Consider the following 24,721-nt stretch of genomic DNA (forward strand, 5'->3'; position numbering starts at 1 on the left):
AAGACGATCCTATCGAGGGGTGACGGGAAACAGTGATACTTGAAGGGTGTTCCTTATGTCCAGTCTATTCCGCAATTTAGTTTTCGTTGCATTCATTGCAGAAAACTCCGCTTCGCAGAAAAATGTTGGAAATGAAAGCAACGTTTTCAGTGCTTTCGTAGCTATCTCAGGATATTTAGCAAACAACAGGAATTCTGCAGATGCTGGAAATTCAAGCAACACACATCAAATTTACTGGCGAACGCAGCAGGCCAGGCAGCATCTCTAGGAAGAGGTACAGTCGACGTTTCAGACCGAGACCCTTCGTCAGGACTAACTGAAGGAAGAGTTAGTAAGAGATTTGAAAGGGGGAGGGTGAGGGGGAGATCCAAAATGATAGGAGAAGACAGGAGGGGGAGGGATGGAGCCAAGAGCTGGACAGGTGATTGGCAAAGGGGATATGAGAGGATCATGGGACAGGAGGTCCGGGGAGAAAGAAAAGGTGGGGGGAACCCAGAGGATGGGCAAGGGGCATAGTAAGAGGGACAGAGGGAGAAAAAGGAGAGAGAGAAAAAGAATGCGTATATAAATACATAACGGATGGGGTACAAGGGGGAGGTGGGGCATTAGTGGAAGTTAGAGAAGTCAATGTTCATGCCATCAGGTTGTAGGCTGCCCAGACAGAATATAAGGTGTTGTTCCTCCAACCTGAGTGTGGCTTCAACTTTACAGTAGAGGAGGCCGTGGATAAACATGTCAGAATGGGAATGGGATGAGGAATTAAAATGTGTGGCTGAATGTGTGATCGTTTTGCTGAACACCTACACTTTGTCCTCCAGAGAAAGCAGGATCTCCCAGTGGCCACACATTTTAATTCCTCATCCAATTCTCATTCTGACATGTTTATCCACGGTCTCCTCTACTGTAAAGTTGAAGCCACACTCAGGTTGGAGGAATAACACCTTATATTTCTTCTGGGTAGCCTCCAACCTGATGGCAAGAACATCGACTTCTCTAACTTCCGCTAATGCCCCACCTCCCCCTCGTACCCCATCCGTTATTTATTTTTATACACACATTCTTTCTCTCACTCTCCTTTTTCTCCCTCTGTCCCTCTGACTATACCCTTTGCCCATCCTCTGGGTTCCCCCCCACCCTTGTCTTTCTCCCTGGACCTCCTGTCCCATGGTCTTCTCATATCCCTTTTGCCTATCACCTGTCCAGCTCTTGGCTCCATCCCTCCCCCTCCTGTCTTCTCCTATCATTTCGGATCTCCCCCTCCCCCTCCCACGTTCAAATCTCTTACTAACTCTTCCTTCAGTTAGTCCTGACGAAGGGTCTCGGCCTGAAACGTCGACTGTACCTCTTCCTAGAGATGCTGCCTGGCCTGCTGCGTTCGCCAGCAACTTTGATGTGTATTGTCAGGATATTTAGCCTTGACTTTGATCCAGAATGCCGGCAGAGATGTTATGTCAAACATACTTTTCAGCCCACCGTCATCTGCAAGCTCGAGGAGTTGATCTCCTTCCCGCGCTGACATGTATGACGCGCGGGTAATGATCTTGCGTGCATTCAAGCTCAACAGTGGGCGTGACAGGGATTAAGGAAAGGTGCAGCTGACTTATATCGCCAAATCATATCGTTTCCTCGTGGCCCGGTAGCACATGCTTTGCGGCCCGGTACCGGTCCACGGCCCGGTGGTTGGGGACCGCTGATCTATGAGAATCCTTGAGCGTGTTGTTGTTATTATCAAGTTCATGTGACTGAATCCTCTCTCACACTCAGCAGTACTAATAGGAATAACTTGTGAACAGCTCAGTAATGGGCGTAAATCTTGGGGGATGTGGCGTCCACAATCCTCCACGTAATCCCTGAAGGCATTTATTACAGAGGAAGAAGAAAGCTTAAACCTCTTACAGAGAGATGATATTGCAGCTTCTCCATAATTCTCCATCAGGCAGAAGGTACCGAAGCATCCGGGCTCACACGACAAGACTGCGCAACAGTTTCTTCCCCCAAGCCATCAGACTCCTCAATACCCAGAGTCTAGACTGACATTCACATCATTTATTATTATATTGTAATTTGTCCGCTACTGTGCCTATTGTCTTGTTTATAAATTATTGTACTGCCCTGCACTGGTTTTGCACACTTTATGTAGTCCTGTGCAGGTCTGTAGTCCAGTGCAGTTTTTTAATGTTGTTTTTACGTCGTCTAGGGTAGCCTTGTGCTGTCTCACATAGTCTAGTGTAGTTTTGTGTTGTTTTATGTAGCACCAGGGTCCTGGAGAAACGTTGTCTCGTTTTTACTGTGTACTGTACCAGTGGTTTATGGTATGACAATAAAATATGACTTGACTTGAAAAAAACATTAAGCAGTATTTCAGCCGGCCAGTTATCTTTATCAAGGACACACATTTCATTTAGCAGGGAATTAATACATACTTTGAGGTTTAGAAGTTTGAGAACCTTTCAAAGATGTTGCCGTGAACATAAGGTGCTGCAAATTGTTTATAAGACGAGTAAGAAACTGTCGATAATTAATGAAGACAATTTTGTTGTTGCTTCTTAAGGTAATTTCTCCAAATTTCCCCTTTTCAACTGCCTCTTGAGCTTCTAGAGTTTTTGTACCAGGTTGGTCTTTCAGTCCATGCAGTTGGGTCAGTTTCTCTGCATAAACAGTCGTAGTAGTGGCGTTTCTGTAAACACTCTGACAGTAAACCAAGTTCATGCAACGTGTAATACGTTAGAGCTCAGTCCAATAGAAACTGTTCTGAAGACTCTTTTCAACAGACCTTCATAGGTTTTTCTGTCACTCCCAGATCTTGTTTCATTCTTCATTGCTTTTCCAAAATGAAAACACAGTGCTTCATAATTTTGTCACACTGCTGAAACTGTTCAAAACAAGCTAGCCACGCACCTGGTGCCCAGAACACGGCCTATTTTGCAAATTTGTTGTTCTAGTTGAGAGGTACATTAAGACAGTTCCTTTTGATTTAGAAGTGATCTACTGTAAACAGAGTACAATTTATCCATAAACGATTGAAAATGGTTTATTCTATGAACTTCTCTCTTTCTTTCTTTTTAAATCTTTTTATTGAGTAAGTATACAAAAAAGGTAAGCCATATAAACATTAATACAATGTTAAAGTATAATAAAATTCCAAAAGATAACAATACCAAAAAGAAAATACTACAAACAATGTAATTGTAATTGAGAATTGTAGCAACACCAGATTTGACACCAGGCATTATGTTCACCCAATCACTAGCAAATGCTACAAGGTTCTGTTTCAAGTAAGAGTCATCAAACCCATGGTTCTTGAGATAATTCAAAAGATGCTTAACAATAGTTGCAGCTTTCTGATCAGGCAGTTCAATTAGATCTAAAAACATAAAATGGGGATCACTTTCCTTATCACATTTCAAATAAACTATTTGGGCGGTCTTAATGCTCAGGCTTGTGGAGTCATCAATGAGAACAGAAAATTTGCCATTTTTTCTGTTTGATATGCTAGCAAATTTTCTTTTTCATATTAATGGCTGCTGTTGCAGTCAGAAGTTTACAAACACCACAGCCAAATACTCAGTTTTACACAATTTCTGACATTTAATCCAAGTAAACATTCCCAGTCTTAGGTCAGTTAGGATCAGTACTTTATTTTAAGAATGTGAAATGTCAGAATAATAGTAGAGAGAATAATAGTAGAGGGTGTAAAAGAGATTTACCAGGATATTGTCTACATTAGAGGACATGAGCTATAACGAGAGGTTGGACAAACTTGTGTTGTTTTCTCCAGAGCGGCGCAGGCTGAGGTGAGACTGGATGAACGTTTATAAGATTACGAGAGGAATAGATAGAGTGGACAGACGATATATTTCTCCTGGGCGTTGAACTGTCTAACACATTTAAGGTGAGAGGAGATGTGAGCGGCAAGTTTGTTTCTTTCTACATGAGTGGTGGGTAGCTGGAGTGCTCTGCGTGGGGTGATGGGAGACCCCACCAGTCACGTGATCCCATTTGCCCCTCGCACTTAACAGCAGATATAACAAGTTCTTCGCGCATGCTCACAGTCTCCAGATGGGTTGTGCTGAAGTGGATCTGATGTTGGCCGTGAGCCCTGAACTGAGGGCCATTTTGTACCAAGTTATCTGGGCTCGTCAAAAATGTGTAGACTTCACTGAACCTGCATTGAATGATCCAAACCAGGAGCCCAGGCTGTCTATTTCCGCAGAATTGAAATGGGAGTCCTGCCCACAGCTCACGTGAGGCTGTTTCCCGCAGATCTGCCCTGCCTTCCACTTTGTGACGCAAGATCGTGTGGTGTGTGGTGTGTGGTGTGTGGTGTGTGCTTATAGTCCCCGGATGGGTGGTAATGCTTCCTCCATGTTGTGTTGGGGAAATCTGATGTTGGCCCCGAGACCCGTTAACTTCCCCCAACTCGCCTGGCTTCCTGAGGCTCCTCGCATTTGTCCTTGAGCTTTATGGCTGTTGTGCCTTCTCCCCGATTAGGGTGGGTGAGAAAGGAGAACGTCCCAGGTTTTGGGGTTCTTTGATTTCACTGTCGGCTTTACCGAGGGACTGGGAAGACTAGGGGGGAGAATGGTTTCTGTGATGTGCTGATCTGTAGCCAAAGTTCTCTGCCGTTCCTCGCAGTCATGAGCAGGGTAGTTACCATACAAAAGCGTGAAGTGTCCAGATCAGAAACTTTCTGTTGTGTGTTGATAAAAATTTGGTGAGGGTCAAAGGGCATATGCCAAAGTTCTTATTGTTTGTTCTAACTTGGTCATTTTAGGATCTTTTGTACAGTAGTATTTGAGATTAATTCAGTATCTGTGTATTGCTGGAGGACCAACAGTGATTGTCCTTGATCCCTTCTCCTACCTGGTTCCATCTGCTCATTCCTGTCCATCTTGTTCAACCTCTGTCCACTTTCCTAACCCCACTTCAGTGATGTATACCAACCATCTAGGTCAACCTCGGTCCACCCTGTATCCCACCTCCTCAATGTTATATATCAGCAATCTTTCTTCTAACCTTGTCTTCATTGTGAAGTGTTATTTTACACCTTTGGCCTTGCTGAGTTATTTCCAGAATCAGTTTCTGTTAGCTGGAATGCCAGAGGGTCATCAGGTACCACTTCTGTTGTGCATTGGTGTGGAGGTGTTAGTTTTTGAACTGTGACTGGCTGACACACTGCAGCATTTTACTGGCAGCAAAGAGTACTGTGAGAGTTGGTGCTTGGGCTATAATCCTGTGATCTACATTCCAGGCATATGGAACTGTTGGTGTTTTGGCTTTGACATTGGTTAGTGCTTCTACAGATGGGGCTGGATGGTAGTCCTTCTACAATGAAGCAGAAATTTCGAGCAGCTGGACGTTGGTTGTGGGGAAATCCCGGATTGCACTACCCAGTGTGAGATGTGGGGACAATGTGTGAGACTCTCACTGTTGGTGAGTGGCAGATTCAGCTGTGTGACTCTGAGGTTGGGTCCTGGGATATCACAGTTTTTGATCCAGGTAAAATGGACCCGGGGAATGAGCTGCTTGGGCTTATGAGGTTTTGAGTGAGTATTTCTGGTCTGGGATCAGATATTTGTTTCTGGAGTTCCTTTGGAAGCAATGACTGCTAATCTGAGAAGAAGATGAGTTCCCATTCCATCCTCATAGGGAGAGGCTATGAGTAAATGGGCTGTTCCATGTTTACAACAGTAGAAATAGACCCGTGAGTTTGGTGTTCAAACTGTGCTTGGAAACCCCCCCTCACTGTCACCTGTCTGTCACTCCGTGGAAATCAAGCAGAATCTCAAGTTGCTGGAGATCTGCACTAAAAACAGAAAATGTTAGAAGTCATTCTGAGGAAACGTTATTAACCTGAATTGTAAAGTTTGTCCCTCTACCCACAGCTGTTCCTTACCTGCTGAGTGTTTCTGGAAATTCCAGTTTCTTTTTATTACGTTCACCCTGGAATGGTCGATATTTCCTGAAATGGACCTGTTTTAACCTGGAAATGGAAATGGCTCGTTCTGTGATAGTAAAACAGTAAAGAAAGCACAACTTTTCCCTATAAATATTTCTGGTACCAATTTGTTATTCCTGGAAATGTGTTCGGTCCCGTTGATGATAACAAAGTTGATAAGAATAATCTCAGGAATGATCGGCTTTATGTATTGTTATGAACCAGCAGCAATAGATATGAAAATGAGTCAGGCTTTATAAGCAAACAACAAAATTTATTAATCTCTGCTCAAAAACACAGAAAAGTAAACAAATGACGAACATAACTGGAAGTTAACAGTTATGCGGCAATATCTAACAAACAGTCAAACTTAGAAACAGTTCTCATTGAAGCACAGTCTTAAAGCGGTAAATTCAGAAGTCCAAGTGATTTATACAATCATTAAGGAGAGGCTTCTCCGAAACAACGATTCCTTTGAGAAATGACAAATCTGTTGATCACAGTGGAGAGATGCCTTGTCAGACGAAATCACGAAGAAATAAAGTGTCTTAAAGTAACTGACCTTTTGGCTGGAGGGTGGTCACTGCAAAAACCTTCTCGACCTTGCAGGGGTTTAACTCGAACGTGCATGCCACAATTTCCGGAACGAAGATTCAAAAAGTTCGATCGCTTCCAAATCGCTGAACAACATTAACTTTACCCAATCCTTTGGGTTCGGATAACACTGGTAATGTCTTCACTCTCCGATACTAGACTGTGAGGGAAAATAAACGTACTGAACGACATTAACTTTACCCAATCCTTTGGGTTCGGATAACACCGGTAATGTCTTCACTCTCCGATACTAGACTGTGAGGGGAAAATAAACGTGTAACAAACAAAACCGGTGACGTCCAGCACAACAGCCGACCGGCAACAACGTGGTTGAACCAAGAACTGTGTCACAGTGGCGGCTTTTCTTTTATACCATGTCATCACGTGACATTAGATCACTCCACTGTCACAAGACCATTCCATCATCCCACTCACAAGACCATTCCATCATCCCACTCACAAGACCATTCCGTCATCCCACTCACAAGACCATTCCATCATCCCACTCACAAGACCATTCCGTCATCCCACTCACAAGACCATTCCATCATCCCACTCACAAGACCATTCCATCATCCCACTCACAAGACCATTCCGTCATCCCACTCACAAGACCATTCCGTCATCCCACTCACAAGACCATTCCGTCATCCCACTCACAAGACCATTCCGTCATCCCACTCACAAGACCATTCCGTCATCCCACTCACAAGACCATTCCGTCATCCCACTCACAAGACCATTCCGTCATCCCACTCACAAGACCATTCCGTCATCCCACTCACAAGACCATTCCGTCCCACTCACAAGACCATTCCGTCATCCCACTCACAAGACCATTCCGTCATCCCACTCACAAGACCATTCCGTCATCCCACTCACAAGACCATTCCGTCATCCCACTCACAAGACCATTCCGTCATCCCACTCACAAGACCATTCCGTCATCCCACTCACAAGACCATTCCGTCATCCCACTCACAAGACCATTCCGTCATCCCACTCACAAGACCATTCCGTCATCCCACTCACAAGACCATTCGTCATCCCACTCACAAGACCATTCCGTCATCCCACTCACAAGACCATTCCGTCATCCCACTCACAAGACCATTCCGTCATCCCACTCACAAGACCATTCCGTCATCCCACTCACAAGACCATTCCATCATCCCACTGTCACAAGACCATTCCATCATCCCACTGTCGCAAGACCATTCCATCATCCCACTGTCGCAAGACCATTCCATCATCCCACTCACAAGACCATTCCGTCATCCCACTCACAAGACCATTCCGTCATCCCACTCACAAGACCATTCCGTCATCCCACTCACAAGACCATTCCGTCATCCCACTCACAAGACCATTCCGTCATCCCACTCACAAGACCATTCCGTCATCCCACTCACAAGACCATTCCGTCATCCCACTCACAAGACCATTCCGTCATCCCACTCACAAGACCATTCCGTCATCCCACTCACAAGACCATTCCGTCATCCCACTCACAAGACCATTCCGTCATCCCACTCACAAGACCATTCCGTCATCCCACTCACAAGACCATTCCGTCATCCCACTCACAAGACCATTCCGTCATCCCACTCACAAGACCATTCCGTCATCCCACTCACAAGACCATTCCGTCATCCCACTCACAAGACCATTCCGTCATCCCACTGTCACAAGACCATTCCGTCATCCCACTGTCACAAGACCATTCCGTCATCCCACTGTCACAAGACCATTCCATCATCCCACTGTCACAAGACCATTCCGTCATCCCACTCACAAGACCATTCCGTCATCCCACTGTCACAAGACCATTCCATCATCCCACTCACAAGACCATTCCATCATCCCACTGTCACAAGACCATTCCATCATCCCACTCACAAGACCATTCCATCATCCCACTCACAAGACCATTCCATCATCCCACTGTCACAAGACCATTCCATCATCCCACTCACAAGACCATTCCATCATCCCACTCACAAGACCATTCCATCATCCCACTGTCACAAGACCATTCCATCATCCCACTCACAAGACCATTCCATCATCCCACTCACAAAATCTTACTGTGGCAGGTAACAGTATGAGGAGTAAAGAAAGCACAACTTTTCCCTGTAAATTATCCTGGTACCAATCTGTCTGTTATTCTTGGAAATGTGTTTCGTACAGTTGTTGCTAACGAGGTTTACAAGAATAACCTCAGGAATGATCGGCGTTATGTATGAGGAGCATTTGATGGTTCTGGACCTGTGCTCAATGGAGTTCAGAGGGACGGTGGGGGTGGTGGAGGGATGTATGGTTAAGTAAACCTACCGAATGCTGAAAAGCCTGGATACAATGGATATGGAGAGGATGTTTCCATTAGACAGACAGTCTGATCTGACAGCAGAGTCTCTAAATAAATATGCTTCCCTTTAAAACTGAGATGAGGAAAATTTTTTGGCCTAAATATATCTGATCTGTGGAATTTGTTGCCACAGAGGTTGGTTGAAGCTGCCATTTGGGTATATTTATGACAGAAATTAATATGTTCATGATTGCTAAGTAGCTTCAGGGTTACAGGAGGAAGGCAGGAATATGGTGTTGGAATAAAACTCAGCCATGGTTGAGTGGTGAGGCAGACCAGATGGATTGAATCACCTGATTCTGTTCCTGTGTCTGATGTCTCACCATGATGAATGATGGTTCCTTCTTATCCCATATCGTTTTGTGACGTGTGAGGGAAAGTAAAAGATTGTTCACTGAGATCATTATATTTGCCTTTAACGTTTAAATTTCAGTGAGTTTTGTTCTTAGAAACATGAAGCAGAAATGTTTGGTTCTCAATTTTATTGTTAATGTGCTTCATTATCTTTCATGTTAAAGTTAGACCTGCGGTGAGAGATTTATTGGTAGAAAAACCCCAACTGGAAGCAAACCACGACTGAAGACGAGGGAACAGCAACAAGTGAACCAGCCCGAGGATTGAGAGCATCAACTGGAGAGGACCCATCTGACTCGGAGAATCCAGTGACTCTGTCAGGAGAAAGTTTGGTGAGTCTCATTTACTCAAACACTGGTCCTTTAGACATTACATACCTGTACAAAGGAAGGTAGGAAATAGTTGGAGTGAGAGTGAATGTGCCCAGAAGAACCAATTATGCCTCTGTCAGACCCAGTTGCAATCACTCCAGGTCTGATATTGTGCTTCCAGCTGCCCAGCCCTTTAAAACCACTCCAATTCTGTGGAAGTCGAATCCGGATAAAGTCACTCAGAGACTGTATAAGTACAAACTCTTTATTCCAAGCACCCGGGGCTTACTCAGTCTCGGACTTTTCCTGCCCAAACCACTAACTGACTAACAATTCCCCTTGCACCACAGATATATCCATCCAGATACCCCCCACACAAGACAGGCTGGAGACAAAGTTATTTAGTACATGACAGCCCCTAAAGACAAATTACAAAATAGTCATAATTACTTTCACACACAGAACAGACTGAAGTTGTCCTGTCTCTAAGCATGAGTGCCCAAGGAGATAAGCATCCTGAAATCCTAGCTAGCTACCCTCAAGAAGAAATATGGCTCAGCGTGGCTTAGCAAATCTGTTGATCATCAGCAGAGTTTCTTTCAGAAAAACAGACTGCTATTGTTTAACGAAGTGTTAACCCTTTCACATACTTTATCATTCCCTCCTAACATGATCAACAAAGCAGTAATTTTTTACAGAGAAAGCCACTGAGTACAGCATTGACTTATCAGTGGGTAAAAACAGCGTACAACAGTAATTATAACAATGATATGTACAACTATTAGGCCATAATGCAATATCATGCCCCACATATTACTGAACAGGCCTTCAAAGACCACCATTTGGACCCTTCGGTGAACCCATGTAAATCCTGCCCTACTTTCTTGATGCTGTCAATCTCCTTGGCAGTGTGCTCGGAGAGGGATGTAATGTTAGTAGATTCATCAGGGATATAGGTGCAGCATTCTGTGTCAATAATAGCACAGGTTCACCCTTTCTCAGCCAGGATAAAATCTAAAGCCATACGATTCTGTAGGACTGTTTGCCAGATTGCAAACATTTCAGTGGATATTTCTGTTACTTGGGCCTGTGTTTCTGTCAGGGCCCCTGCAGTATTGTGGCCAGCTCCTCAAGTGTTGTAGCCAAATTGATTATCTCTCGTGAATTCCTGGCTACTCCATAGGAGAGAAAAGTGATCATCCAAAATCGCTCAGTCTCAGTTATTCCTCTCCGCTGCTGGGCACCTGCAAGTATGGCCAGGATGCATGTTTCCCAGTATAGGAATTCCGTTTAGTGGGGGCCTGAGATACCATCCCTCAAAACACTGACAGCCACAGTCATCTCTGACTGGACACAGTTCCTCACCTCACTTCCCCGTGTGTTATTTGAGAAAGCCCAGGCTGAGAGTTCCTCACTCTGGTTCAGTGGGATTACTGTTGCGTAACCGGCAACAATGAATATTTACCGAGACAGGTTTTATAAAAACAACCAAACATTTATTAAACACATATAAACGATAAGGAAGAAAAAACAAAGGAAAACTTTAACTGGAGGTTAGCAGGTACGCAGTTGTTCACCAGCTCGCCACTCGGCTCTGGTTCTTAAAGTGTTAAATGCTGAAAACAATTCTTAAAGCGATACAGTCGGATACAGTTCTTAAAGCGATAACTTCGAAAGTCCAACAGTTTTACACATTCAATTGGGAGAGACTTCTCTGGAGAACGCACCTTTACTGCCGGTTCTGTCCACAGGATTCCCGATGCCAAAAATAAACAGTTTAAATCGACTGACCTTTTAGAGAGAGAGAGAGCCTTTGTGCATGAACTCATTGTGCTTTTACAAGAGTTATCTCGATGCAGCTTCTCTTCAACGAAGACTCAATAAGGTCGATTCTTTATCAAACTGCCAAACGGTGCCGACTTCTCTCAATCCTTCACTTCGATGAATTCTTCACTCTCCCTTCAAAACTGTCTGAATCGAGTAAATTGGCACTTCCAGCCACAAATTCCCAGCTCAAATACAATATCTTGTAAGAGAATGCACCGCCCGTTTTAAAAATGAAACTGCGTCACGAAAACAACCACGCAACAGAAACGGAGGCACAACACGTCCTACCTGGAAATCTACAAACTCAAAAACCCACTGCATCACCTGAGTCGACCTTTATATAGTCACGGGGCACATGTCATCACGTGACCTCACAACGGCGGGAAAATCACATCAGGTGACCATTACATCATTCTCACAAAAACCACAGATCTCCTTGAGCATGTAACACCTCCCTCCAAAAACAAAAAATTTTGGTCTCTTGAAGAACAAAAATTTAACAATATATACAAAAAAAATACTAAGGTATAAAATTTACAAAATGCACGATATATATAATCTTATCTTTCAGCCCTTTACAAACTAATGTACAGTAGGAGTGTTACAAATGATAAAATATCACTCCAAAAAAAAACAAATTTTCATTGTACATTTAACATCTAGACAAACAGTCAGCAATCACATTGTCTTTACCCTTGATATGAGTGATCAAAATATTGTACTCCTGTAACATTAAACTGGATTATTAAATTGGAGTTTAATTTCCTTAACAGTCACAGTGGCAAATTCTCTTTCATAATACGGCTCACCAGATACAGGAATTGGTTGCAGTGGGGCCACTGGAGTAACCTGATTAGGTTTACCAACAATTTGACATGTTTGACACGTTCTACAAAATGTTGCCACATCTTGTCTTAAACTAGGCCAATAAAAATGTTTAGAAACTTTGTTCATAGTTTTCTTTACCCCTAAATGACCACCCAAAGGAATACTATGAGCCATAGTCCAAATCTCATTTCGGTAAATTTTAGGAACAACAACCTGATGATTAACTTCCCATTCCTCATTAGCGGGAATTGTAGGCGATCTCCACTTTCTCATTAATACCCCCTTTTCAAAATAATATCCAACTGGTACTTTTCCAATTTCACTATCTGGAAGAGCTTGTTCTTTTAATTTAACTATCTCAGGATCCCTACCCTGCTCTGCTATCATCTCCTTCCGAGATAAAGACAAATCTTCCTGATCAGACTTACCACCAAAATCCTGATCAAATAAGGTTGGTAAGGAAGTTTCTGATACATCCTCAAAATTCAAATCTTGATTTGAACTGTCATGGGTAACAACCACATCCTTTACATCAGTCTTTTTATCCATAGCTCTTGTTACAACACAGGAAGAATCTGTGTTAGAATCCCTCTGTGGTTCCTCAGAATTTGAATTTATTGTCAAATGCACTTCAGGAAAAACTTGTCCACCTGCTAAATCATTCCCTAACAAAAAAGAAACATCATTCACAGGTAAACTGGGTTGTAGTCCTACTTTAGCAACTCCTGTAACTAATCCTGACCTTAAATTTACTCTATGTAAATGTACTGGCGTAAGGGCACTCCCTACCCCTCTTATATAGTTTACCTCACCAATGTTAGACTTATCACTAAACCTTAACACACTATCTAATATTAGTGATTGTGAAGCTCCAGTATCTCTAAGTATCCTTATCGGTTCTGCATTCGATCCTTCTTTCAAAGATACGAATCCTTCTGTTATAAAAGCCTCATATCCCTTCTTAACTTGGTCAGACTCTGACACATCTTCATTAATATTTTCTAAACCCTGTGGTTTTACAGGTTTTTCAATATGCTGCACACAAGCATCTGGGGGCACTTCTTTCTCTTTCCGTTTCAATCAGAAGCAGTTAGCCACTACATGTCCAGGTTTCTTACAATAATTACAAATAATACCAAAATGTCTTTCCTTCACGTCTCCCTTCATCCTTATTTTTCTCACCAACTTCAAATTTAAATTCTGATTTACCTTGACTCTCTGTACTAGTTTTCTTTTTAAAAATTTTACCTGGAGAAAATTTATTCTTGGGAATTAAAACATACTCATCAGCCAATTTAGCAATCTCCTGCAATGTAGCAGTGTCCCGTTCATTTAAGTATGTTCTCACTTCAACAGGAATGCTTCTTTTAAATTCCTCCTGCAAAATCAGCTCTTTTAATTTATTATACTCCCCATTCACATTTTTAGAGGAAACCCATTTCTCAAAACACACAGATTTCTCATAGGCAAATTCCACATTAAGTTTTTTCCGTCAATTTTTTTAAACTTCTAAATCTTTCTCTATACGCTTCCAGAACCATCTCGTATGCTTTTAATATATTCTCTTTAACAATATCATAATTCAGTGCTTGCTCAGCATTTAAAGCTGTATAAACTTGTTGTGCCTTGCCTTTAATTACACTTTGTAACATGACTGGCCATTGGTCTTTCGGGCTCTTTAAACTCAGAGCAACTGTTTCAAAATGCTGAAAATATGCATCCACATCAGCTTCATTCAATGGAGGAGCCAAAACAACCTCACGACTAGCAATAAATTGATTTGTAGAACCAGAAGACTGATTCCCAGACCTTATTTTCTCCATCTCTAGCTCAAATTGCCTCTGGTTTTCAGCTTCTCTTTCTTTCATTTCCATTTTAAATCTTACTCATTGGAAACTTATCTAACACCTCCTCCTCAAAACATTTCAAATTAATATAATGTTCAGCAATTTTTCTTTGTATGAAAGCCTTGGTAGAATTTCTCGTAATCCCTTTAATATCCAACTTCTTAGCAATCTCCAATACCACAGGTTTTCTCGCAGTCTCAAAAAATCCTGAGTCAGGCGTCTTCAAAAACTCGTCAATATCCATTGTTGCCGAATACAACACACACACACACACCAATCAAACCAAAAAAAAAATAAAAAAAATCGGGTATTCCCTTTCCAAATCAAAATGGCAATTCCCAGCACTTAAACTCAAAATCGGAACATATCCCGGATGAGCCCCCACAAAATTATGTTACGTAACCGGCAACAATGAATATTAACCGAGACAAGTTTTATAAAAACAACCGAACATTTATTAAACATGTATAAACGATAAGGAAGAAAAACAAAGGAAAACTTTAACTGGAGGTTAACAGGTACGCAGTTGTTCACCAACTCGCCACTCGGCTCTGGTTCTTAAAGTGTTAAATGCTGAAAACAGTTCTTAAAGCGATACAGTCAGATACAGTTCTTAAAGCGATAACTTCGAAAGTCCATCAGTTTTACACATTCAATTGGGAGAGACTTCTCTGGAGAACGATTTCTTCACCGACGCACCTTTTAGAGAGAGAGAGAGCCTTTGTGCATGAACTCATTGCACTATTGCAAGAGTTATCTCAATGCAGCTTCTCTTCAACGAAGACTCAATAAGGTCGATCCTTTATTAAACTGCCAAACGATGCCGACTTCTTTCGATCCTTCACTTCGATGAATTCTTCACTCTCCCTTCAAAACTGTCCGAATTGAATAAATTGGCACTTCCAGCCACAAATTCCCAGCTCAAATACAATATCTTGTAAGAGAACGCACCTTCCGTTTTAAAAATGAGACTGCGTCACGAAAACAACCACGCAACAGAAACGGAGGCACAACACGTCCTACCTGGAAATCTACAAACTCAAAAACCCACTGCATCACCTGAGTTGACCCTTATATAGTCATGGGGCACATGTCATCACGTGACCTCACAACGGCGGGAAAATCACATCAGGTGACCTCCAAAAGACCATTACAGCATTCTCACAAAAACCACAGATCTCCTTGAGCATGTAACATTACTGACATTGGAATCATAGTTTTACCATGCTGCGGAATTTCGGCACAAACCCAGCAGGCCCCTAGTTCTACCTGTGTGACAGAAAGGTGTTAACATGGGGGCCCCCGGATGCTGGGGTGAGCCCTCTCAAAGACATAATCACAAACACCACTACCAACCAATACATTTTCCTTTAGTCCGAGAGAGTCCTTCTACTCAGTTCCTTCAGTAACACGTTTGCAGTCTGTTCGATGTATCCACCGAGATTGCCCCTTCAGTTTCACAGCTGTGGGAGTGGTCAGTAATACCTGATATGGTCCTCTCCACCGAGGTCTGAGATTCCCTCGATCCCAGTTCTTGATCAGGACAAAATTCCCAGGTTCTGTGGTGGGATAGTCACTCCTCTCTGCTGGGTAGTTCTCTTCCTTGTAAGCCTGTTGTACCTGTGAATGTAATGCTTGGAGAATTTTGGTTAGTTGGCATATGTATTTCCCCATCTCTTCCCTTAGGGTATGCGTATCCAATTCTGCTGGTAGACTTTCTGGGAGCAATGGTACACAAGGTCTTGGTCCCCAGGGTGTCCTCATGGGCCGTCCATAAATGATTTCAGCTGGTGACAACCCTGTTTTCCCCTGTGGGGTAACCCTCATGTGGATTAGGGCCAGCTTCAACCAAGTGAGTCCAGTCTCCGCTGTTAGTTTGGCCAATTTACTCTTCAGAGTGCCATTGGCTCTCTCCACTATGCCAGCAGCCTGTGGGTGGTGTACACAGTGGAACTGGTGCTTGATAGCTAGTTCGTTACATACTCCTTTGTTTACTTTCGCCACAAAGTGTGGTCCATTGTCAGAGCTCAGCATCTCTGGCAGGCCGTACCTTGGAATTATTTCCTGTAATATACCTTCACAACAGTCATAGCAATACAATGGTAGTTGGAACAGCTTCAATCCATCTACTAAACACATCTATAATAACTATGCAGTATCTATAGCAATGTACTGTAGGCAATTCAATGAAATCAACCTGTAGACATGAAAAAGGTTCACCTGTCAAGGGAGTCGTACCCGGTGTACAGGGTACAGGTTACCAACCATTCCCTCCTTTCCCAGGTGTGTACAATATTGGTAAAAACTGTGCAGGAACACAAACCTGTCCCACAGGGGTGATACAAAAACCTAGATCGGGGTCTTTCTGGCACCCACCTGGGACCACAGTTTCTGCTCCTCCTCAGAGGCGTCCCCCTGAAAAGTACGTACCTCCCGCATGTCTGGCAAACCCCTTCTGCTTCAGTCACAGAAGGTTGCTTGAAGGAAACCCGAGGGAACTACAACTACCAAGGGTTCGACCGCACTTTTCCCTGTCTTATCCGCTAAAGCATTGCCTGTAGTGACCCGGTCGGACATGCGTCTGTGGGCCGCACATTTAATAATAGACAAAACTCAAGGTAGCTGTAGAGCGGTGAGTAAGTTGTTTACAAAGGTGGCATTACTAATGGGGTGGCCAGAGGCAGTCAGGAATCCCCATGTGCCCAGAGAACCCCGTAGTCATAAAAACATAGAAACATAAAAAATAGATGCAGGAGTAGGCCATTCGGCCCTTCAAGCCTGCACCACCATTCAGTATGATCATAGCTGATCATCCATCTCAGAAAAGGGAATGGAAGGAAAAGGAAGATGTAAAGTGGAACAGTGTATCATTAGCATGTTGGAGGAATAATGCATGTGACAAAGGGATCGTGGTTGCAGAAGGAACACCAAAGGTTGGGAGACGCTAAAAGCGGAGCGTGAATGGGTGGATCGGCACCGAAAACGAGAGCAGGAAAAACTACGTAAGCAAACCAAGGCCGGCCTAGATAGGAGAGAAAGGCAGGAATGTCACACTAAACTTCGAACTGATAGGGAAACGAGAGATCCCGAACCCATGTCTGGCAGACTGACCCTGTTTAAGGGCAGTCACCATGATGAGGAGTGGGCACCCATCTTACACCCCCACCTTACCAGGGGCCAAGTGCACCCAGTGCCCCTGAACCCCTGAACCCCAATCCTCAGGGTACTCAGATATAGTGGCCACTCGGGTAAAACAGCAGCGGCAGGGAAGGGGAGACTCTCGATACCCTGAGATCCAGAAAGGGAATACCAAGGATTATTCTGAGACAGGGAGGGAAGAATCCAATAAAACCCCAGAGTTAATGGCTCCACAAGGACAATTGCCCACCCAAATGCTGCCCAATCCACGAGCAGGAGGAGGGACAGCCCTCAGTGATTCCTGTGTCTGCACCCTGGAAGCCTCAGGAAATGATAATGATCATGAATCAGGCCCCAGATAGAAAAGAACAACCAGCACAGTTTGCTCAGTATGTCCGCAGTACTACACAAATGTATAATGCAACCCGGGAAGATTTATTCAGTCTCTGCTGCATGATTCTCTCAGCTGATGAGGGGCTGAAATGGAAGGCAGAATTGAGATACCAAACCTATCAGGAGTTACAGGCAGGAAACAATAATGAGAATGAACAGACAGACCAGATTATTCAAGCCTTGGAAAGGGCTCTCCAACAACCTGTAAACATCACTAAAGTACTTGAATGCAAACCTAAGCCTGGGGAATCGGGACCAGACTATTGGGAGCGATTTGTGGCCTGCTACGGCACTTTCGCAGGAGACAAAGCCTTTAATGATGGGAATCCGTCCGCCCAGTTTAATGCCTTACTGCTCCAATGCTTACCAACTAAGTTAGCCAACACGATTAAAACAAATAATATGAATTGGCCTGACAGTGAACGAAATCGAATGCGACGAGCTTTGACATACTATTGCGAGCCGACTTTCGAATCCTGATCAGCCCCGAAGGGCACTAATATTAAAGGTGAATATGTTCACTGGGAAGGACGCGAGCGGACTATAGCTGGGGATCAGAAATTGGAACAAAAACCTACCAAAGGACAGGTGGGACAACAACCCGTTTAAAAATTGACAAGCAAGGATGCTTCCTACCGTGAGCACCACCCCTCGGGAAGAGCCCAACGTAATATTGCAATTTGCTGGAATTCCAATTCTGTTCATGATTGATACATGGGCAACCACAACCACTCTCGATCAGGAAATAGTATCAGAAAATGGATTCCAGCTATCAGACGCTACAATCACTCTGGGTTCGAAGGCACAGAACGTACGTATTCACGTACCCAGCCACTGCAGGTGGAATTCCAGGGGAACCAGTGTGGGGTTTCATTTACACTCACCACCAGTCCAGGGTGTAATCTAGCAGGGAGAGACTTGCTCTGTCCGTTGGAAGTCGAGATTCTATGCACAGACAAGGGTATCACCGTGGGACTAGCCAACAACCGAAAGATTCCTCAGTTTCCAACCCCCCCCGTGGTGGGCAATTAATCTGGACTCCACTGCCTTTGAACCCCTTCTGCCAGTGGTCGACCCCCATGTGACTCTATGCTATGTCCCTACGAGGTGCTCAGCTGAGGAAAGCCAACATTATGCATCCCTCGAGGGACAGAAGTTCCCATTCATGGTGATTGGAGAGGTTAAAGGAAGAGAGGGCACTGCATTACTGGTCGAAGTTCCGGATTTCCTTTGGCAACAGACAGGACTGGTGGTTCCCCATATCACCGTTAGGGTTTGCCCTGGGTTCAAGCCAAAGAGCCTGGGTTCCTTGCCTACACCCTGACGAAACAAGCCCCCAGTACCGAGGGAGACTGGCAAGACTTGGTTGCGGGCCAACTCCGATACTGGAAGGAGTCGGAGGTGAAGGCGTGACATCTAGTAAGACACTCTTTTAATATTGACCGAACCCAAGACGTTCTACCCCATCTCTGGGCAATTTCAGGCCATGAAGTTGGCAACATCAACTGCCCCCCCGTCCAGATCACAGTGAAAGAAGGACAGACTCTCCCATCCATTCCGCGATACCCCCTCAGGCCCAAGGCAACATTTTATGAGGATGAAAGCTGTTCTGTGGATCCAGCAGGAAAACGATATTCTGGCTATGCGATAGTGACGGACAGTGAAATAGTTGAGCAGGCCTCTTTTGAGGCAGCTGTCTCCGCCCAGAAGGCTGAGCTCTTTGCTCTGACTTGTGCCTGTATCCTAGCAACAGACAAAAGTGCGAATGTTTACACAGATTCCCGTTATGCATTTGGAGTTGTACATAAATAATCTTCCGGAAATAGTAGGGGACAGAGGGTCCAGTGAGATGGAGGAACCGAGGGAAATACATGTTAGTAGGGAAGTGGTGTTAGGTCAATTGAAGGGATTAAAGGCAGATAAATTCCCAGGGCCAGATGGTCTGCATCCCAGAATGCTAAAGGAAGTAACCCAAGAAATAGTGGATGAAATAGTGATAATTTTTCAAAACTCTTTAGATTCTGGACTAGTTCCTGAGGATTGGAGAGTGGCTAATGTAACCCTGCTTTTTAAAAAAGGAGGAAGAGAGAAACCGGGGAATTATAGACCGGTTAGCCTGACATCAGTGGTGGGGAAAATGCTAGAGTCAGTTATCAAAGATGTGATAACAGCACATTTGGAAAGCGGAGAAATCATCGGACAAAGTCAGCATGGATTTGTGAAAGGAAAATCATGTCTGACGAATCTCATAGAATTTTTTGAGGATGTAACTGGTAGAGTGGATAGGGGAGAACCAGTGGATGTGGTATATTTGGATTTTCAAAAGGCTTTTGACAAGGTCCCACACAGGAGATTAGTGTGCAAACTTAAAGTACACGGTATTGGGGGTAAGGTATTGATGTGGATAGAGAATTGGTTGGCAGACAGGAAGCAAAGAGTGGGAATAAACGGGACCTTTTCAGAATGGCAGGCAGTGAATAGTGGGGTACCACAAGTCTCTGTGCTGGGACCCCAGTTGTTTACAATATATATTAATGACTTAGATGAGGGAATTAAATGCAGCATCTCCAAGTTCGCGGATGACACGAAGCTGGGTGGCAGTGTTAGCTGTGAGGAGGATGCTAAGAGGATGCAGGGTGACTTGGATAGGTTAGATGAGTGGGCAAATTCATGGCAGATGCAATTTAATGTGGATAAATGTGAGGATATCCAGTTTGGTGGCAAAAACAGGAAAACAGATTATTATCTGAATGGTGGCCGATTAGGAAAAGGGGAGGTGCAACGAGACCTGGGTGTCATTATACACCAGTCATTGAAAGTGGGCATGCAGGTACAGCAGGCAGTGAAAAAGGCGAATGGTATGCTGGCATTTATAGCGAGATGATTCGAGTACAGGAGCAGGCAGGTACTACTGCAGTTGTACAAGGCCTTGGTGAGACCACACCTGGAGTATTGTGTGCAGTTTTGGTCCCCTAATCTGAGGAAAGACATTCTTGCCATACAGGGAGTACAAAGAAGGTTCACCAGATTGATTCCTGGGATGGCAGGACTTTCATATGATATAAGACTGGATCGGCTAGGCTTATGCTCGTTGGAATTTAGAAGATTGAGGGGGGATCTTATTGAAACGTATAAAATCTTAAAGGGATTGGACAGGCTAGATGCAGGACGATTGTTCCCGATGTTGGGGAAGTCCAGAACGAGGGGTCACAGTTTGAGGATAAAGGGGAAGCCTTTTAGGACCGAGATTAGGAAAAACTTCTTCACACAGAGAGTGGTGAACCTGTGGAATTCTCTGTCACAGGAAACAGTTGAGGCCAGTTCGTTGGCTATATTTAAGAGGGAGTTAGATATGGCCCTTGTGGCTAAAGGGATCAGCGAGTATGGAGGGAAGGCTGGGGCAGGGTTCTGAGTTGGATGATCAGCCATGATCATAATAAATGGCGGTGCAGGCTCGAAGGGCCGAATGGCCTACTCCTGCACCTATTTTCTATGTTTCTATGTATCGCTGAGAGGTAGGAGGAGACCGCTCGGCCCGTCGGTTTGATGCCGGTTCCCCGGGGAGGGAGAGGGGGATTTTATTGAAAGGATGAAGACGGTGAGAGAGGGGGCGGACAGGATGTTTGTCCCGGTGGGGACAGGAGGGGCTCATCTGTGGAAATGTCTGAGCCCACGGTGGTGGCGATTCACCACATTGGGGGGCAAACACCGGCAGACTGTTGCCCTGCAAGCGGGGCCAATGGTCCGGGCAAAGTGACAATTATTTGTGTTTTGTTGAGATTGCACCGGGAATATGGTGTAAAATCCCGCTCCCCACACTAACACGGGTTATACAGACCAAAGAACAAACTGCCGGAGGAACTCAGTGGGTCGGGCAGCATCTGTGGAAGGAAATGGACCGTCAACATTTCGGGCCGAGACCCTCCCTCTGGACTGAGAGTGGACGGGAAATAGTCAGAGAAAAGAGGTGAGGGGTGGGGATGGGGCAAGAGCTGGGGAGTGAGAGGTGGATCCAGGTGAGGGGGAGGTGGGAAGGTGGAAATAGTGACAGGGTGGGAGGTGAGTGGTTGGGGCAACACGGGGCTGCAGAAGATGGAAATTAATTCCATAGAGGGTTAACAAAGAGGTTAGAGAGTATTTGTTACAGAGAGTGCAATGAAGATTCACCAGACTGATCCCTGGAGTGGTGGGGTCATCATATGAAGGAAGATCAAATGTGACAACCCTTTCATTTAGAGCAGGGGTCCCCAACCTTTTTAGCAGCGCAGACCGGCAGACCGGTTTATTATTGACAATATTCTTGCGGACCGGCCAACCGGAGGGGTGGGGGCGGGAGTAGGGTTGCCAACGGACAAGAGTAGCAGTCAAATACATGGTGTTTACCCTGAGAAAGACTACAATGACCATGAAGCCTTGAGCAGGCACCAGTGCGCATGCGTGCACGTGCCGATTTTTTTTCTACAAATCGTTTTTGGCAATTCTGCTCCGGGGGGGGGGCGGGAGGTGTTAATCACGACCGGAATATAGGTGATAAGCGGCTAATACACTCAATTTCGTTTCTAAAAGGGTTTATCTAATGAGTTTAATATTAAACACACAGCACATATTTTCCTTGCATGAATATAGAAACATAGAAACATAGAAACATAGAAAATAGGTGCAGGAGTAGGCCATTCGGCCCTTCGAGCCTGCACCGCCATTTATTATGATCATGGCTGATCATCCAACTCAGAACCCAGCCTTCCCTCCATACCCCCTGACCCCTGTAGCCACAAGGGCCATATCTAACTCCCTCTTAAATATAACAAATGAACTGGCCTCAACAGTTTGCTGTGGCAGAGAATTCCACAGATTCACCACTCTCTGTGTGAAGAAGTTTTTCCTAATCTCGGTCCTAAAAGGCTTCCCCTCTATCCTCAAACTGTGACCCCTTGTTCTGGACCTCCCCAACATCGGGAACAATCTTCCCGCATCTAGCCTGTCCAATCCCTTTAGGATCTTATACGTTTCAATCAGATCCCCCCTCAATCTTCTAAATTCCAACGAGTACAAGCCCAGTTCATCCAGTCTTTCTTCATATGAAAGACCTGCCATCCCAGGAATCAATCTGGTGAACCTTCTTTGTACTCCCTCTATGGCAAAGATGTCTTTCCTCAGATTAGGGGACCAAAACTGCACACAATACTCCAGGTGTGGTCTCACCAAGGCCTTGTACAACTGCAGTAGTACCTCCCTGCTCCTGTACTCGAATCCTCTCGCTATAATGCCAGCATACCGTTCGCCTTTTTCACCGCCTGCTGTACCTGCATGCCCACTTTCAATGACTGGTGTATAATGACACCCAGGTCTCGTTGCACCTCCCCTTTTCCTAATCGGCCACCATTCAGATAATAATCTGTTTTCCTATTTTTGCCACCAAAGTGGATAACTTCACATTTATCCACATTAAATTGCATCTGCCATGAGTTTGCCCACTCACCCAACCTATCCAAGTCACCCTGCATCCTCTTAGCATCCTCCTCACTGCTAACACTGCCACCCAGCTTCGTGTCATCCGCAAACTTGGAGATGCTGCATTTAATTCCCTCATCCAAGTCATTAATATATATTGTAAACAACTGGGGTCCCAGCACTGAGCCTTGCGGTACCCCACTAGTCACCGCCTGCCATTCTGAAAAGGTCCCGTTTATTCCCACTCTTTGCTTCCTGTCTGCTAACCAATTCTCCACCCACACCAATACCTTACCCCCAATACCGTGTGCTTTAAGTTTGCACACTAATCTCCTATGTGGGACCTTGTCAAAAGCCTTTTGAAAATCCAAATATACCACATCCACTGGTTCTCCCCTATCCACTCTACTAGTTACATCCTCAAAAAATTCTATGAGATTCGTCAGACATGATTTTCCTTTCACAAATCCATGCTGACTTTGTCCGATCATTTCACCGCTTTCCAAATGTGCTGTTATCACATCCTTGATAACTGACTCCAGCAGTTTCCCCACCACCGATGTTAGGCTAACCGGCCTATAATTCCCCGGTTTCTCTCTCCCTCCTTTTTTAAAAAGTGGGGTTACATTAGCCACCCTCCAATCCTCAGGAACTAGTCCAGAATCTAACGAGTTTTGAAAAATTATCACTAATGCATCCACTATTTCTTGGGCCACTTCCTTAAGCACTCTGGGATGCAGACCATCTGGCCCTGGGGATTTATCTGCCTTCAATCCCTTCAATTTACCTAACACCACTTCCCTACTAACATGTATTTCGCTCAGTTCCTCCATCTCACTGGACCCTCTGTCCCTTACTATTTCTGGAAGATTATTTATGTCCTCCTTAGTGAAGACAGAACCAAAGTAATTATTCAATTGGTCTGCCATGTCCTTGCTCCCCATAATCAATTCACCTGTTTCTGTTTGCAGGGGACCTACATTTGTCTTTATCAGTCTTTTCCTTTTTACATATCTATAAAAGCTTTTACAGTCCGTTTTTATGTTCTCTGCCAGTTTTCTCTCATAATCTTTTTTCCCCTTCCTAATTAAGCCCTTTGTCCTCCTCTGCTGAACTCTGAATTTCTCCCAGTCCTCAGGTGAGCCACTTTCTCTGGCTAATTTGTATGCTACTTCTTTGGAATTGATACTATCCCTAATTTCTCTTGTCAGCCACGGGTGCACTACCTTCCTTGATTTATTCTTTTGCCAAACTGGGATGAACAATTGTTGTAGTTCATCCATGCAACCTTTAAATGCCTGCCATTGCATATCCACCGTCAATCCTTGAAGTGTCATTTGCCAGTCTATCTTAGCTAATTCATGTCTCATACCTTCAAAGTTACCCCTCTTTAAGTTCAGAACCTTTGTTTCTGAATTAACTACGTCACTCTCCATGTGTTAGATAAGGGGCAGTGCCCGGTTGAAGGAACGCGACAGGGATTGGTTGAAAGTTGAGTAGGCGGTCTGCTGATGCTGTTAGCACTGTAAGGTTCAATTTCCCTGTAGTGACAGCTGCCAGTTATCTTATGCGTTTGGCTCGACTGGAAGTAACATATATCACCTGGGGAGCTTTCCATACCTGTGTCAGGGGATTGGGGGAAAGCTTTCGGTGTATATTCTCTGGCTAAGGG

The 24,721-nt window shown here is 44.4% G+C and overlaps 1 long non-coding RNA gene across 3 annotated transcripts in view; it reads left to right on the top strand.

Annotated features, from left to right (window-relative positions):
* LOC134342273 (uncharacterized) overlaps positions 1-24,721 on the top strand; it is a 35,269-nt gene that overhangs the window by 6,711 nt on the left and 3,837 nt on the right. For 2 of the 3 annotated variants that reach the window (XR_010016991.1, XR_010016989.1), the window contains 2 exons: positions 3,779-3,892; positions 9,419-9,586. This is a non-coding gene — a long non-coding RNA (uncharacterized LOC134342273). Of the gene's footprint in view, positions 1-3,778; positions 3,893-9,418; positions 9,587-11,316; positions 11,424-24,721 lie in introns of those variants that run through there. The other variant, XR_010016990.1, reaches the window with a different exon arrangement.

Source organism: Mobula hypostoma, unplaced genomic scaffold (genome assembly GCF_963921235.1).
Source record: "Mobula hypostoma unplaced genomic scaffold, sMobHyp1.1 scaffold_56, whole genome shotgun sequence".
Lineage (NCBI taxonomy): Eukaryota > Metazoa > Chordata > Chondrichthyes > Myliobatiformes > Myliobatidae > Mobula > Mobula hypostoma.